The sequence below is a fragment of the Schistocerca piceifrons genome, unplaced genomic scaffold (genome assembly GCF_021461385.2).
Source record: "Schistocerca piceifrons isolate TAMUIC-IGC-003096 unplaced genomic scaffold, iqSchPice1.1 HiC_scaffold_938, whole genome shotgun sequence".
Taxonomy (NCBI): domain Eukaryota; kingdom Metazoa; phylum Arthropoda; class Insecta; order Orthoptera; family Acrididae; genus Schistocerca; species Schistocerca piceifrons.
The window spans coordinates 230,001-237,068 of NW_025729210.1; positions in this window are offsets into that span (position 1 = coordinate 230,001).

Here is a 7,068-nt window from a genome sequence, read left to right on the forward strand (position 1 = left end):
GTTGTACCTTAACCTAACCTATGTTGTACCTTAACCTAACCTATGTTGTACCTTAACCTAACCTATGTTGTACCTTAACCTAACCTATGTTGTGCCTTAACCTAACCTATGTTGTGCCTTAACCTAACCTATGTTGTGCCTTAACCTAACCTATGTTGTGCCTTAACCTAACCTATGTTGTGCCTTAACCTAACCTATGTTGTGCCTTAACCTAACCTATGTTGTGCCTTAACCTAACCTATGTTGTGCCTTAACCTAACCCATGTTGTGCCTTAACCTAACCCATGTTGTGCCTTAACCTAACCCATGTTGTGCCTTAACCTAACCCATGTTGTGCCTTAACCTAACCCATGTTGTGCCTTAACCTAACCCATGTTGTGCCTTAACCTAACCCATGTTGTGCCTTAACCTAACCCATGTTGTGCCTTAACCTAACCCATGTTGTGCCTTAACCTAACCCATGTTGTGCCTTAACCTAACCCATGTTGTGCCTTAACCTAACCCATGTTGTGCCTTAACCTAACCCATGTTGTGCCTTAACCTAACCCATGTTGTGCCTTAACCTAACCCATGTTGTGCCTTAACCTAACCTATGTTGTGCCTTAACCTAACCTATGTTGTGCCTTAACCTAACCTATGTTGTGCCTTAACCTAACCCATGTTGTGCCTTAACCTAACCCATGTTGTGCCTTAACCTAACCCATGTTGTGCCTTAACCTAACCCATGTTGTGCCTTAACCTAACCCATGTTGTGCCTTAACCTAACCCATGTTGTGCCTTAACCTAACCCATGTTGTGCCTTAACCTAACCCATGTTGTGCCTTAACCTAACCCATGTTGTGCCTTAACCTAACCCATGTTGTGCCTTAACCTAACCCATGTTGTGCCTTAACCTAACCCATGTTGTGCCTTAACCTAACCCATGTTGTGCCTTAACCTAACCCATGTCGTGCCTTAACCTAACCCACGTCGTGCCTTAACCTAACCCACGTTGTCGCCTAACGTAACCCACGTTGTCGCCTAAACCTGCTCTGTAATTGTTATACGACTCGTTCAATTAGTGTAGTGTTGCCCACCCGCAACCCTCGCAATATAGTTCGCTACTCGCACTCCCCGCTCCCCTGTGTATCGCTTCATGTTAAACACCTTGCAAGTCTTGCTCACTTTCCACATGCTCCTGCTGTACACTGTAATGTGGATGGCAGCAGGACGTACATGCCGCCCCTCCCCACGTCCCCACCTTGCCCCCTGCCTTCGCAAGCTGGTTGGTGAGAACTTTGCATGTTCAATGCCCTCCGCATGCGACGTACTCAGGCTACGTTGTGGTGCGGCCTGTGTCAACTGTCCGCTAATGTCGTACGCGTAAACCACAATCTGTACTGCACATTCGTCCTTATGTACTGAATGATACATCGTGGCACATGTGTGACCGTACAACGACTGCGCCCAAAAACGGCGGACCATACAGTGCAAATATTGTGCACGCAGCTACGTGTCGTCTCCCTATGAGAGCTGGATTGCAGTGTGGTACGCCATAGAGACGTGTGGGAGGAACGGACGCCGTGGATGGCGATCAGCATGAGCTGTCTGTTGATGTATTCGGACCTAGTCGTCTCTCCTCACACACCGTGATGGCATGGTGCACCGCGTTCCATATCTGCGACATGCTACAGAGGCCGGTTGACAGTCGTTCGAGCAATGGACATCGCATACGTACGGGGGCCACCTTCCACGTATTGTCTAGGCGTGCACATTTTGTTGCGTGTATGTGGGCAGACGTAGTGTGGCGTGACACCTGACACAGGCATGCAATAATCGTGGAAGTTGCAAATGGCGATGGACGCCTGCGTTTTCTGGTGAAGTTACGCAAATGAACAAATGGTAACCTGTTGTGGTGCGGTTGTTCTCGCTAGGGGTGAATCGGTGATGGCGACGATAGGTTGAGGTACTAACCGGTTGTTCCAGCGATACCCACCATGCCGACGAAACTGAACGGCATCTGGGTGTGAAGCGATACGCGGCGGTGGCTGGGTGGGACCGTCCCCGGCCGGTGAGGGGGCGCCTCCCGGCGTGCTGGCCGCGCGGTGCGTGGGCGCACGCGCTACAGCCGGCTGGTGGGGGCGGCCAGTGGCAGGCGCGCCGGCCGACGGACGCGGCAGGCGTCGCAGCTGCGCGCCGGCGCACCCTGCGCGCGGCGCCGTGCGGCCAAAGTAGGTCCTCGCGGGCCCGGTGCGAAGCGCGGTGGACATCTTCAGTGTGCTGGTCCGATTGAGGACTGTGTGCGTTGAGGATGCGCTGCCGCCCGGCGCTCGGCGCCGCGACGCCGTCTGCTGCTCGGTCGCCCCAGCGGTTCTCGCTGGTGGTTTGTATCGCAGCTGTGCGGATGTGTTGGCGCGTGCGCTGTGCTGGGAGAGTTCGCTTCGGCACCCAAGTGGGGCTTTTGTCCTTCTGTGGCGCTGGCGTTGGAGCTGCCGGTCACCGTAGGTGGCGCGTGTTGTCTCCCGCCGGCAATGCCACGACAGCACGCTCCCGGGCCTCTGTCGGCAGCGGCAAGCTCAGTTGGGAGCACGGGTGGTCGCACCGAAAGCGTCTACTCGCCTAACTCCGGGCGATTGCGCCTCTCTCGAACCCGACCAAGTACTTGGGACGGCGCTGCGCGCCGCCGGGACCTGAGAGGGTTTCGAGGTGTATTGTGCAGGGGAGCTCAGCCTCCTCCTGTTTGCAGAATGATTGAGCGGACGCTTGCGTGTTCGCGCGGGCCCCCGGGACACACTCCCGGGCGGCCGGCTGCTCAGCTCTAGTTGACGCAGCTCCCTGGTTGATCCTGCCAGTAGTCATATGCTTGTCTCAAAGATTAAGCCATGCATGTCTCAGTACAAGCCGCATTAAGGTGAAACCGCGAATGGCTCATTAAATCAGTTATGGTTCCTTAGATCGTACCCACGTTACTTGGATAACTGTGGTAATTCTAGAGCTAATACATGCAAACAGAGTCCCGACGCACGGGAAAGCGGTCTGCGTGGCGCCACCTGGGGAAGGTGTGTTGCCTTCCGAAACTGGGTTAAAACCGCCAGGAGACCCTCTGATTCCCGGAAATCTTCAGACTGTCTGAAGTGCTCTGTGGCTCAGAGGAACCTGAGTGGGGCGGGGACCGTAATGTCCTATCCCGTGGCCTTGACGTGGCCCCGGCGCTCAGTAACCCCCTTAGATGGGGTGAAGCTAACACGGGAAGGGCCGTCCATGCATGACGTTAAACGGCTAGCCCTTAACTGGGTGCAATCCTCACTGAACCGCACTGGCCCACCGTGAATTATCAAAAGCGGTGGGTGAGACATGGTCGGCCATGATCCCCCAGTACGTGTGGAGGCCCTCCGGGGAACGTAACTCGGGTTTGAGTGCCGCACCGTCTCGATGATGTCAAACTCCACAACATAAGACCCGGGCCATACCATCATTTTATCACATCATCACTCTCATAACACCTCCGGGCTGTGGAACGGTGAGGGTTGTCGTTGTGTCAAGGAAGGACGTTAAACTCCCGTCACGGTAGGACGTTAAACGCCCCCAACCCAAGGCGAAAGCGAAGGGTGCGTGGCACAGGGGGAGCTGTGTCTGAGGGACTAACCATCTGTCCCTCAACTCGCAGAGCACAAGACCAGCTGGTGCTCTGTATGCCAGCGACGTCGTTTGTCGGCGTGGGACCTCGGCGCGAGTCGGCAAGTGCACTTCGTCGCGCCCGTGGTAAACCGGGGCGTGTTCTGCCAAACCCAGGGGGTGGTGACATCGCCTGGGCCAGGTTAGCTGGGTCCAGACCGTCGAACGACTGGGTGACCGGCCCGCCACCTGAGTAGGAGCGGGTCCTTGGCCTGTAGGTGGGAGCTCGGGCTAGTAGGCGGCGAAGGGCGAGAAGTGCATCCGCTTCTCCGGAGTGCGGGGTGCACTTGCCGAGGAACACTGGGAGAAATCGTCGGTGACGGGGCCACTGAAGGGGACCAGGACACTGGCAACGGTGTGCTGAACTCGGCGGCTCAGAGGTGCCCTTGGCCTAGGGACAAGGTTGGTGGGCGAGCTGCATCTTAGTCCCCCCCCATGCCAGAGGAGCCGGTCCGGGGTTAGAGACGGGCTCCCAACCCCTTTTTTCTTCACTTGTCAATCATGGCCGAACCTGAGACAAGTGAATCGTGTGCTTCCGCGAGAGCTTCGATGCTTTCTGTTCCCGACCCATCGGGGCAAATGCAGGATATCGACGAAAGTGTTACGGAGAGACACAACAGAATTACACAGCTGTTGGAGTCCAACGTTAAGAATGGTAAGATCAGTCAAACCGCGATCTTGGCCATAAAAAATGAACTTGCCTCCTGGGCGATTGCTCATGCAAGGCTTGAGGGGCGAGTGGTGGAGCTGCAACGGGAAAACTTCACCCTTAGGAGACAACCGGCTAGGACATGGGCTGGTGTAGTAGCTCAGGCTGCACCCAAGTCCCAGACAACGAGAGAGACAATAGCGAAAGTGGCACAAAAGCCAGACACGGCGGTCTTTTTAAGACCCCTGCCTGGCCAAGACACAAAGAAGGTTCAGGAGATTTTCACGACTGTTATTAACCCAGTAAAGGATAAGATAAAAGTTAATAAAGTAAGGGCAACTAAAAATGTAGTGATTGTGGACGTGGCGACTGAAGAAGATAAAAATAAAATTCTTAATAATCAAAATTTGTGCAAGGCAGTCAAGTGCGAACCCCCAAAGAAGAGGAATCCACTCGTAATAATGTATGATGTACCGGTTACGATGGATAACAATGAACTGTGTAACACGATAAAGAATCAGAATTTCGATGACATGACTAATGAACAATTTACAAATGAATTCAAACTAAAATTTAAGACAGGACCACGAGACAGGCAGACAGTGCATCACGTAGCAGAAGTTACAGGATCTATGTGGAAAAAGCTCACATCTATGGGAAGGATATATGTTGGGTTTCATGCTATTAACGTTAGGGACTACTTGGTGGTGCCTCGCTGCCACAATTGTGGAGATTTAGATCATATCCACAAGTACTGTGACAGGAAGCCGGCTTGCTCCAGATGTGGAGCGGAAGATCACATTAGAAAAAATTGTACAAAATCCGGAATCTGTATCCCATGTACAAAGAGAGGCAAGAAGACCTGCAATGCCTCAGGTAGGAATTGCCCAACTTACAGGATGCTGGAGCAAAGGTTAATTTCAAGGATTGACTATGGCTGAAACCGCAGTTGTGCGCAGGATGCCAAAAAGGAAGTCTCCGGGGAAGAGGCGTAGGGACGCGGCCAGGGCTGTCAAATTCAGGCAATTTTTAACCTTCATTAAAGAAAGAAAAGCAGAAAAAATGGTAGATGTATCCATCCAGACAGATCCGTGTGAAAGGGAAGCAATCGCTCTCCCCTCCCCCCGGAACTCGAGACCGCCAGAAGATCGGGCACCCACAGTCAGGCGTCCTGCAATAGCGGGCCAAACTAAAAGTAACCTCACATCTGTAGGACCAGTCCAAGTCAATGCAATTAGTAGTACAGTAGTTACCCATACCTGTGACCAACCGTTAGTTAAACGTTTAGAGGTGGACCCCATCAGGATCTACCCAAATTTAGAACACGCTTTGCAACTTTCGCGTCTGGAGGAGCCGGCTGTCCTGACCACAGCATTAAGGCATATAGTGAGGGTGGGACACCTGTATGGACGTAAAGTCACCTTCTCGGCCATGGAGGCTGTTGATAGGATACAGTTAAAGACCATGAATCTCCCCACTGACTTCGGCGCCCTGTGTGACCTTGTTCAGAAGGTTTTCCAAAGGAGGAACGAAAAATTCGATTTAGATGAAATTTATAAGCAGGCTGTTCTAGCCAATGGAAGGATAGCTTTTGACTGGAGAAAGACCTTTCCAGAACAATACGTACACACGTACTTCCCATGATGATTAAATTACAAATAGGACAACTTAATGCACATAACAGCCGATTGGTCATGCAGGAGCTACGGAGGGTGGTGGAGGAGATGAGTCTTGACGTACTCTGTCTGCAGGAGCCATACTCTCTTGCGGGGAACATAGCTTTCGCCAGTGTCAGCTGGCAAATAGTATCTTTTGGAGACGATCCTAAAGCCACCACTATAGTTTTAAATAAAGCCATACGAGTCACAGTTTTGGCTCATTTCTCAAACGAACACTGTATTGTGACTGAACTCCAGACTCCAGTCGGGGTCATTCACTTAGTCAATATGTACTTCCAATATGGCGAGGACATCGAGGCCTATTTAGACCATCTATCAAGAGTAACAGCAGCGTTAAGAGGTAGAAAGATAGTGGTGGTGGCAGATGTCAATGCGAAATCCCCCCTGTGGTACAGTGGCACCCGGGACGGCAGAGGGGAGAAGATGGAGGAGACAATAATGTCACTACAATACTTGGTCGCTAATAGAGCCGGGAATCCCCCCACCTACACAGGCGGTGGAGGAGGAGGAACCAACATAGACATAACATTAGTATCACCTAACTTTGCTGGGCATTTGAATAATTGGAAAGTAAGAGACCAAATAACAACGAGTGACCATAATTTAATAACGTTTGAGCTTACAGATAGGGAATGCCACTGGGACATAGGGTGGGAGTTTCAGCTAAACTATAATAAAACTGATTGGGAGCGCCTTGCAAGAGAGTTTGTTCTACCGATATGGCCGGAGGGTGATGAAGACGTCGACAGGCATGCTGTGGAGCTGGTTAGTGCCATCACAAGAGCGGTAAAGGCTGCAGTACCAACTAGGAGGAGGGCTGTCGCGGCCTCCCCGGCACCATGGTCAGCTGAACTAGGGCAGTTGCGTCAGTCGGTTAGGAGGGCGAGGAGGTACTATCAGCGAAGTGTCGTCTGGGAAGAAAAACAGAGATGGCTGGGAGTCTATAGGAATGCCAAGGAGGAGTTCCAGAGGGAGCTCAAAAGGGTAAGGCTGGTAAGTTGGGAGAAGTACGTCCAAAGCCAATTGGCTATAGATCCCTGGGGTATTCCATATAAAATAGTCAGGGAAAAAATTAGGTCACCTATG